Here is an 11487-nt window from a genome sequence, read left to right on the forward strand (position 1 = left end):
TTAGCTTGGCAACACTGTATTTTAGTATGGCTAATGAAGGTTGACTGTTTAATCAATGTGGAAATGACGGTGAGTCATGCGTGTTCAGACACATGACTCATGAAATTAAGACTCTGATGCGCTTCTATTTGTAATATGGGCTATACAGATACAATTGAGTTTAGTTTTTTTTTACTTTAACAAGTAAAAAAGACTTGGTTCTTTGTATCCATGTCAGGAGATGAGAAAAAAGAAGAATAGTATTTATGACAGTGTTATTCTCTTTATTTTGAGAGATAGGGCGAGAGAGAGGGAGAGAGAGAGAGACTTAGGTGGCAGGGTCAACAATCACAATGAAACTTTAAATACAAACGTTCATGTTTAAGAAATTCATCTTGTCATCTAGAGGAAACAACCTGTCATTCTCTGATGTTGAGAAATGCGTTTACGCGTGCTTTTCATGGACATTGCATCCGTAAGTGCTCGCGCTAACCGCTGTGAATAAATAGAGCAAGGACCTTTTGCTGCATCAGATCTTTTTTCGCTCTCCCTTAGTTTATAGCCAGAGCTTAAAAGAACAGTCTGCGTTGTGTATGCAGAACCTTGGTGTCATGTGACTGCCAGGAGCGACCTCCGTGATGTTTTCCTTGCTGTGACCCACAGCTGCAGGGCCCCTCAAGAGTGGAAAAACTCAAGGGTTGGCGATCAGCAAAATGTCCCCTGGAGTGATGACCTGTTCCTTTTAGGTAGATTTGATCCCCCTTTCAGAGGATCTTTAGGGCTTTCCCCTTTATTGGCTGACACGGTGCTTGTTGTCCCTCCCTTGCTTTCGTACTTTATACCAACCGAAGAACATCTCTCCTCCACTCTCCAGGTGTTATGGGGATAAATCATCGCCTGACAACACACAACCTGATAACCTTTCGGACATTAAGGGGAATGTATAACAAACAGCTACAAGAAGACTCAAACTGAAACAGTTGACCTTCTGAACAACAAATCAGGAAGAACATCAGACCAAACCATCAACCAAACAACCCTTTTATTCTCTCGGATTCCATCGTTGGCGGAAGAACGACTTTTAAAATCAGGAGGAAATGACAGGGCAGTGACCACGCAGTGACTATTTCAACATCTCTCGGATAATAAGCTAGATAGCGGTGTGTGTGTGTGTGTGCGTGTGTGCGTGTGCGTGTGTGCGCGTGTGCCTTGTTTCCCCCTGTGGGAGCTGGTCCGTGCCAGCCCCTCAAGCAGAGCGTGGTGATGGTCTCCGATAGGTCTGTGACATTTGGCTCATATCGGGCGTCCTGACCTGTAAAGCATCAGGCGGTTTCTGCTTTAACTCACGCACTGAACCCCACTGGGAAAACAGAGCTGGTAGTTTGTTGCTGCCCGCCCCCCCCCCCCCCCCCCCCCCCCCCCCCCCCCCGCTGGGTTTGAGGGACGGGCGGAATAATGACCGCTGGTGGTCAGACTGCCCCCCGCCCCACCACTTGGTCCTCTCCCCTAGAACGGCATGACGTCATATGGCTGAGTGGCCCCTATTGTTTAAAGTGCACCTCGCTCCAACAGTGGTACAAAGATGAAAGACAGAGACAGATTAGGATAGCCATCTCCTACCAGACAGGCGCGTTTGGAATGAAAGGAATAATAAGAGGCTTAAGATGTTGCAGCACGATATTCCTGTTTTGGAATAAAAAAGGAGTAATTGTTGTTGTACATAGGAGCTAGGTTGGACAGTTGTTACGTGTGTGTGTGTGTGTGTGTGTGTGTGTATGTGTGTGTGTGTGTGTTTTTAGCAGCCAACCTCAACTCCTCCTCTTCCCTGGTCGTTCTCTTCTTCTCCTGGATTAATTGATTTCCATCGTTTCTCCGTCTCCATCTTACCGGGCCCTCCCCTCTGGGCCTACTGAGAGGTTTGCCTCTTTACCCCCCCCCTTCCCAGCTCCAGGCCCCAGTGAACACAGGAGGCCATGACAATCCCACGAGAGGGCTGGCTGATTGACGTCAGCCCGGCGCTAACTGGAGCGCCTAACCCAGGGACTATGTTTTCCGGTCGGGGGAAAACACACACTTATCACTCTGTTCACACCAACTCCCTCGCAGGGCTACAAGCTTCATAACCAATGCTTGGTGCGTCAAAAAGAACGCCCCCATTATTCCAGACGTACTAGCCCACACCGGCGCCCGGTGAGACGCGCCGCGACGCGCCGCCCCACTAGCATCACGCCACTGTTCTATTCCCTAGCATCGCCGCCCCTGAAAAAGCGCTTTTTTAAAGCTGTTTGGTACATCCCGGCTTGATACAAGGTGCTGCACACATGGAGATTGTAGATGCACTGGATGAATAATTCCACGATGCAAAAAGAAAGAGCAATGAAAGTAGATAAAGTGTGTAAAGTGACTAAACCGTAAACAAAGTGCCCGACAGTACATAAAGTCACTATGAATTTGTGACTATCATTGTAAGCACAAACAGAGGATCATGGGCATCAGGGCTATATATGTAGTCATAAAACAACTGGTATAACGTTATGGTAGCCTATACCGACTAAGTTTGTTGATCTGCTTCTTTCAAAACATATCCCAACGGTGCTGCAGCGCGACGCTACCTATTGGTGCTAGGGGCGGCTTTTGACGCGCGTGAAATGCGCACCGCTGCGGCGCCGGTGTGTGGCCGGCTTCACGGTTCCCTCATTGGACTCACATTCATGTCAATGTGAGTTTTTTTGTGGTTGTATGTGTAAGTTTGTTGTGTGTGTGTTGCAGTAATTTTTGCAGGGTTTTATGACATGAGAAGTGGTAGCAATACTTGTACGAAACAATATTATATAATTTAATGTAGAAAGAATCGATATTCCTTACCAAAACATTAATGTATTACTAAATTAAAAAAACTGCTTCCCTGCATTATTATTTTGTGTAGCTTTTCCGCTGAAAAGGAAAGTCAATTATTCCAGTGTCGTTAAGGGCAAATGGTTGACTAATTCAATATTAAATGTTAAGGCCAGTGAAGTTTATGAAGCTTGTGTGCTGTCAGCAATGATGTCCTCACGTGACTATATATCTAACATTTTTAGATGCATCTCAAAGGACAAAAAAAGAAAAGGCCAATTTAAAAACAGAATGAAAAAGGGTTCTTAAGAAGCCTGGGTTTTATATGTTTCACATCAAACTGCATTCCAATCAAGAGAATTCTGCAGATGATTGCTGCAAGCAAAGGGAAATCCAGTTAAATCCAAATGAGGCATGTGGTCAACACCGCTTTTTAAAATCCTATACCTTATGGATCTGTCTTTTAAATGAAACCAGCCTAGCTCTGCTCTGCCTTTCACTTTAATTTGTCTTTTTGGCTGTCAACCCTCTTAACCTTCAAAAATCTCTGGCATTAAAATGGTTTATCCAACACACAAATTTTCAAAAAGCATCAGTACCCTGAGTGCATGTTATCATTAAGTGGCCCATTGGGAATCAAATCCTTAGAACTCTCAATGCCATGTTCTACCACATTCTATCACTTCAACTAACTAAGAGAGCAAAAGAAATCGAGGGGTCCAGAGCAAGTATGACAAAAAGACTTTATCGTTACAAAGGCAACAACAAAGCCGAGTAGTTTGCAAAGCACTGCCGGTCAACAGAGACCGGCCCCTTTTTTATCCTCATGTGCAAAGCTGTTTCTTGTTTGAGGTGTCCGCCCACGGCCACCCATGGTCGATCAATCATACATTCCTTTCAACGAGTGGCCGGCAACACTAATCTTAACCCCAGGCTGAGGTCAGCACACATTGACTCCATAGCTTCCAGTGTCGTGTTGGCTTCTACCTCACGCTCTGACCCCAGACTCCCTGGCGCTGTGCCAAGTCCTAGATAAGAGTCCAGAGGCGTTTTTAGATGCTTTCTACTAGTAATGCGCGATATAAACGATATACGATATAAACGATAAAAACATGGCCTACGATAGAGATTTTAATTATATAGCTCTATCGCGATAATGCATGTTGATGACGCAAAATACAATGTTTAATTTTTGGTTTGGTGCAATTCCTTTTCACATTGCAATTTTCGCAACAGTGCCAGAATTCGTCAACAAACCTGCATGTGGGCAAAGAACGTTAACCCATTTGTACCGGCTGCTGTGCGGCGCAACATTGTATCTAGTAGATACAATGTTGCTCCGCGCAGCCGGTACAAATGGGTTAATGGTAAACACGCATTGATGCGCAATCCGGTCTTAAAGGTAAACACGCACAGAGGCGTGATCCGGTCTGAATGGGTTAAATCATTGGACAAAAAGGTCTGGGGCGTTGTAAAGCGTTAAAGAAAAAGGGGGGGGGGGGGGGGAAAGCACCGGTGAAAGTAAACAATCATGGATATCCAGCGTGATATACATTGATCTGCGGACTGGTCCAACTCCTTCTCCCTCATCCTGACTCGGAATGTGTTAAATGCATCGGGATTTTTAAGTTATGTTTTCCAGCATACTTTTTACTTGCTTTTGTCGGACCGTCGGGTGGTGGCTCAACATGGAGCAAAGAGGAGACGGAATGTCTTTTGGATATCGGACCCAAATATCCAAAAGACGTTCCGTCTCCTCTTTGCTCCATGTTGAGCAACGTCTCCGAGACCACCTCTCCGGCTGGGTCAACCTCCTTTTGATGGTTAAAAATATCACGTAATCGACAAAAATCTTATCAATCAATGATCGATCATCAATTAATCATGCCCATCCCTAATTGTCAGTACAGTGTCTGTTCCTTATCTAGAAAGACACCCGTTTTTCCTGTTCTCTGCATCTTGGGTGGCATTTAAGAACCAAGGACTTAAACTAAGTGTAGTGCCTTTTAGAATGGTTTGCACTAAAGGAAAGAAACCCAATACTAATTTTATTTATCTGCAACATTATGTTGTATGACTACAGTGTTTCACAATAAATGTTCTCGAAATGACATACTATATTTCTCTTTTTTTAAAATACATTTAGCAGTTTGGCTTTCCTTAGGGTCTATGTAACCTGTTCTGAAACGGTTATTTTATGATTTTATATCGTGATATATATCGTTATCGCAAGAGGCTGCAATGTATATCGCAATATGGATTTTAGGCCATATCGCCCATCTCTACTTTCTACCATTAGATATATAGGCCTAATAATAATCATGGTTTACCTTAGAATATAATCATTAATTTCTTCGATACTAGTAAAAAATTAACCCGATGGCTAGTTACATGGCTAGCACGCTGGCTATTTAAGCGGCAAGCTCTCTGGCTAATTAAACAGCTAGCCCGCTGGCTAGTTAGATGGCTAGCCCGCTTGCTAATTAAACGGCTAGCCGCCGGCTAGATAAAAGACTAGCCCGCTTGCTAGCTAAACGGCTAGCTCGCTGGCTAGTTAAACGGCTAGCCCGCTGGCTAGTTAAACAGCTAGCTAGCTGTGCAGTCCAGTCGGGCTCCAGGCCTGGGAGGGAGGTGCTGGTGGTAATGGGGAGTTGATGGTGGTGACTGTGGACCGGCAGGAGACAGATTCCTTCCACCAGGTCCGCCATATGGCTCCTTCATGAGACCCCTGGGAGACACAGCCGGCTTGTCTCCTGCTAGTTTTAGTGCCGGCTGACAGGAAGACGGGAAGCTGCTGATCCTTCCACCGCCATTCAGAAGGCGTGCAACACACGCATGCATGCATTCATATACCCACCCATGGAAACACACACACACACACACACACACACACACACACACACACACACACACACACACACACACACACACACACACACACACACACACACACACACACACACACACAGACAGATAGGTTGAATTGACATGACTTCTACGGTTGATGTTCTCCTGCCAGGTATATGAAATGAATGGTTGAATATGAAAATCCTTATTATAATATGGAGCATAAGGCAAGGACATTATTGTCATATGACTCATATCCCGTCTTTCATTTAAGTCTTTAATACCAAAGGCTTTCATTCCTTTTCTCCCTCTCTTTTGTGGAGGGCTGGCTTCCACTTCCATGTCCTTAGGATGATCCACTGGCATTACAGGCTTTGAGAAGAAGCTTTGCACAAATCCTTAATGTAAAAGAATGTTGTCGTTGCTCATTCTCCGCAGCACCATGCTGATTAAAATGGCTTTTACCCCGGCCCCGTGAAGATTGGAATGGTGGGTGAGGGTGCTATTTGGTGCTGTCTACACCAATACCTAGCTTGTTGGATGCCTCCTCCACCTTTAAGTGTTCAGTGTAATGTTGACGTTGTGAAGGCCTTTCTGTTTCTGTGCAGTTTCTTGTTCTGTATGGATTCCATGCGTATCTTCACAGGCCGCGTGTGTGTGTGTGTGTGTGTGTGTGTGTGTGTGTGTGTGTGTGTGTGTGTGTGTGAAGGTCAGAGCTGATGAAGCTACACACTTAAAAGCCAGAAAATCACTCAGTGGTTGTGCTGTACGTTACTGATTAGGTCCGGATGATAAATAATCGGCTCCCAGCTGCATTTTTTTTTAATATAAAGGCCTTAGAAACGCACCTTCCAGAAATGCCACCTGATTGTATCAGCAACAACACATGAAGCGCAAATCAAATACATGCATTGTTATGTAGTATTTACATGGATTGGGTACATAGCCTGTAAAATATTATATATTATATATGATATATTATAAAATACTCATTGGTTTATCAGAGATTTCACGTTATGGGCACAACCATTTATTTTGTTGAAACGTTTTAACAAATTGTTCAATGAGTTGATATAAACATACATTCATTTGCAGAATGTGGTTGGCATGACATTGTAAAGAAAGTATGACATCATATAAAAGCCCAATCAAGCTGTGCCTGGCACAAAGGGAAGAGGTGTGCATTAAGTCAAGCGCTGCCCCCCATTGATCATCTGTCATAACCTCTCCAAGGTCTCCCAGGCTCCCCTGACATCCTGCTGTGATTGGGGGCGGTACCACATATATTGTTTTAGATCAATTAATTTAGACCTTTAATATTTGGGGTTAGTGAGAGAATGTGATCTACCGGGTTGCAAAATGTCTGATTTGGAGGCATCTGAAAAAGTGAGACTTTGGTAAAAGGTCTACAGCCATCAACATACAGATCAGAAATGGGTTTAATTCCCTTTGAGGACCAAGCCCCGAAGGTAGTCGGCCCCAGCCCCCTCCTAACACAGCCTCCACACCCCCCTGCCAGCTGGAAGAGGGTACCTCATGCCTCGGAGCCGGCTCCACCAGACTCAACTCTCACCCCTCCTTCCCTGCCCTCCCCTCTGCACCCCACAAACTATGGACTTTGAAACCCTCTCCCATTTGCCCCCAAGGACTCATATTGCAAATTTCAATCTAATTACTTTTTTTTTTTTACTTTATTTTAAAGTTTACCGTTGTACTATTCGGAATTATTTTGCACGATTTAAAATGTATTTATTGGAAATATTACTTATTTTATTTCACCAAATGTTCTCCCTTTTCCCCTTATTCCAACGTGGGTCGGAGACACACACAATTTCGATTCCTCTGTTTGTGTGGCACATATTTTGGAATTATCAATAGAGCTGACTTTGACTTTGAATTTGAAAAAAATCTTTTGAAAAGAAATGCCTCCTAAACTGAGAACAGCTGGGCAGGCAGCTCTCCTCCAAACCACTGCAACATTGCTTAATATCACATGCCCAATAAGAATGGGTGCAGTTAGGTCATGCGGGCCATGCCAGCAAGTCTTTTGGGTCTTTTTAGGGCACTTCTTTTGATTCTATGTGGTTTACAATTCTAGATGAATGATGATATACTCCTTTCTTGTGAAAGAAGAATTTTTAATCAGGATGGGGATGTTTTGAAAAATATAATTGTAATGAGATTAATTCAGCCGGCTAAGGACAACCATTTCTTGAGATTTTTGCAACCAGCTGCAGAAACAACCCATATTTGGAACATTGTGGGCTGTAATTGAATTTCTGCCTGGCACTATAGTCTACAGTCACCATTCATATTCAGTCCTTAATAACTTTTTAATTATAATAACACTCAAATGGGATATCCCAAAATAAACAAAATGGAGATGAGCTGAGCTCCTGAGCGCCCAAAGGAAATGGTTATTTGCTTGGGGCTGCTGTACAGCCGGTATGTAAACAGGCTGGCGAGGTCTGTCGGAGATGGGGTCATGTGACACCAGGTCAGGCTCGTGCCATCCTTTTATGGTCGCTAATATCCATGTTCCTGGAAAGCAATCAGGATGTTTATTGGTACTGTGGTAAAATGCAGCCGCGTGGAGCTCCGAAAACAGTAACATCGCCCGACACACAAGAAAAACGAGTCTGCGGATGGGCATATTACACGGTGACTTACTGAACAAATCATTTGACACAAAATATAACAACCAAAAATTATTTTACTGATTTAAAAATGACTTCATTGCTTCTGCAAAGAAATTGTCTGTTACATCCTACAGCTGGTTAACTGCATCCATGGCAACAGTCTTTTATTCATAGAATCAATTCCACTATTCAGAAATAACAGACTGGAGAATGCTGTCGTCGACCAATCAGAATCAAGTATTCAACAAAGTCATGTAATATACACATCTAATGAAAGGTGTGCATTCAATTCTACTCTATTCTTTTCAGGGTTCAATCACATGGGTGGCGAACAGGACTCTTGCAGGGTCCATCTCTTCACTGGGCTGTTGGCTTGTTGCTCAGCAACAAGAAGAGAAACACTCTTGAGTGCCTGTCCAAACATCTGGTTTTGTGTGTGTGTGTGTGTGTGTGTGTGTGTGTGTGTGTGTGTGTGTGTGTGTGTGTGTGTGTGTGTGTGTGTGTGTGTGTGTGGGTGTGTGTGTGTATGTGGGTGTGTGTTTGTGTGTGCCAACGCATGAGTAAGTAAACACCTGTGTTAGGCATTTTTTACAAAAGGGCATTTTAAGGGAATAGTGATTTCCAGTCAGCAAAGTTTGTATATTTGTCCATGTGCTTTGGGGCGTATGTGTGCGTTGAGGCGTGTTTGTGTGTTTGTGATTGAGTGCATGCGTTTGTGGGTGTGCATGCAGGTTTTGGAAAGCATGGGCACACTCAAAAATCGGTGTGTGTTTGGTTGTCCGTGTGAGTGCTTGAGTGCAGACTGAAGAGCATCAGTCTTTGTCACCAATTGAGTTGTAAGTCTCCAGCTTCTGTTGATGGTCCGCTAAGACCGACCCCAACCCACAAGCCCCATTATCCAAGCTTTTAACCCTTATTGTCTTTTCCACAACACAATGTGATACCGAGGTAATGTCATAATGTTATAATGTTAAAAATTCAGTTTTGGAACGCACACCATTTTCTGGGGTTTTAGCCCAATGGATATAGATGTTATCACACCCCCTTAACCAGGTTATGGGCAGAGATGGCCAGCTCCACCAGAGAACATGGAGCAGAGTGCAGATGTTTGAAATAACCTCGGCAGCGGCTTTTAGCAATGCTACAATTTAGACAAAAATTAGAACGTTTAGCCATTTTTCTTAACCCAGTGTGAAATTGCTAAAATGAGAATAGTTTGTCAATATTTAATGGGTATAATGATTTTTCTCTTCCAGGAAACAATTAGTTTTTGGGCCACATGATGTTATCTCATGTAATGTTTAATCACCCAATCATTTGGCATAATGATACCACAATTGTTGCCGTGATCTCTGATCATCGTGTGTGTGTGTGTGTGTGTGTGTGTGTGTGTGTGTGTGTGTGTGTGTGTGTGTTATTGACAACAACAACTGCGTCACAGTTCTCCTCAAGTGATTTCCCAGTAGGTCTGCAAGGGATATCTTTAGAACAACAATCACAAAGATGTTCTACCACATTGTGCAAGGAGGGCAACACCCACATTGACCCGGTGAATAATGATGTCACTAAATAACTAATGCCCGCTAGTCCAACCCCCCACGGCCCGATGAATTGAAATCCCATCCCGCACCCTAACCACAGTACAACGCCTGCATGGCAGGATTACCAGAACAAACAGTGGAGGATGTTCTGTTCCTCGAAAGGCAGGAACAAAATAAAGAGAACAAAGTTAAGAGAGGATCCCATTAGCTAAGGCCGCTGCATCCCCGCGATTCACTCCATCACTATCGTGCTAGTGTCAGGTTGGCCTGTCATTTGTTACCTCGACCCTGAATCTAATGTGAGACCGAGGCGAGAGAGAGAGAGAGCAAGAGGGAGAAAGAGTGAGCAAGAGGGACGAAGAGAGAGAGCAAGATGGACGAAGAGAGAGAGGGAGAAAGGGAGAGATGAGTTGATCTGATCTGCATGTATTCTGCAGGCACCTGTTAAGACCGTGTAGTCCTACTCCAGTTTGATACGAGGATGTGTAGAGGGGGTGTTTGTGAGCTACAGAGCACAAACGTTCATGTGGTGAGTCTGCAGGGTTTAATTGAATGAAGGCTTAATTGCTGGCCTAAATTATGTTAATTCTTATTTTTTCTTCTACTGGTGAAAGAAGGTTTTCGCTTGCTCCTTCTTTTGGCTCAGTCAACGGTCGGTGTGTAAAACACAACCTACCTTCATCAATGCTTCTATAGGAAGTCCCGTAACATTATCATAGTGGGGTATTTTAATACGCGCCACTCCCCGTCGCGAAGGATAATGTCATCTGAGAATAAATCTGATTTCACATTTGACAAAATTACATGCTGCCTCTCTGCCAATGCCAAACATTTGATACAATCTTTGGCAATGTATTCTTTAACTGAGGTTAACTTGTTTCTTATATGTCACTTCACAAACTAACTACAATTGTATCCAAATATCAAATAGACCTTGCCATCCTTTGAGTCTCGAGTCTTTCAGCAAGCTAGCTAGTGAGTCTTGCAGCAGGCTAGCTAGTGAGTATTATAGCAGGCTAGCTAGTGAGTATTATAGCAGGCTAGCTAGTGAGTATTATATAGCAGGCTAGCTAGTTAGTCTTGCAGCAGGCTAGCTAGTGAGTCTTATAGCAGGCTAGCTATTGAGTCTTATAGCAGGCTAGCTAGTGAGTCTTATAGCAGGCTAGCTAGTGAGTCTTGCAGCCGGCAAGCTAATGAGTCTCATAGCAGGCTAGCTAGCGAGTATTATAGCAGGCTAGCTAGTGAGTCTTGCAGCCGGCTAGCTAGTCAGTCTTATAGCAGGCTAGCTAGTGAGTCTTTCAGCAGGCTGGCTGGTGGCTGGTGACTCGAAGGCCTCATTCACAGCCAGGCCTAAGTAGCATTGATGATGATATTCTCCTGAGCTGCGTCAACCAGCAAACACATCACATGGAAACCAATCATTTTCAAATAAGATTGATTTGAAAATCGGTTGACTGTTTTCCTCCGGCAGTGGAGGAACAGCTGGTCACAGCAGGCCACTGGAGAAACGGGCCCTTGTGTTCCAATTCCACTCATTTCTCTGCAGTGCGATGTTGTTTTTTTTCCTGTGGGGCACAGTTCGAAATTCAACAAATAGCCGAATCCAATTGGCTAATGTACTCTACTTAGGCTTTTGTGACTCACCA

This window comes from Pollachius pollachius (genome assembly GCF_949987615.1).
Source record: "Pollachius pollachius genome assembly, chromosome: 3".
Lineage (NCBI taxonomy): Eukaryota > Metazoa > Chordata > Actinopteri > Gadiformes > Gadidae > Pollachius > Pollachius pollachius.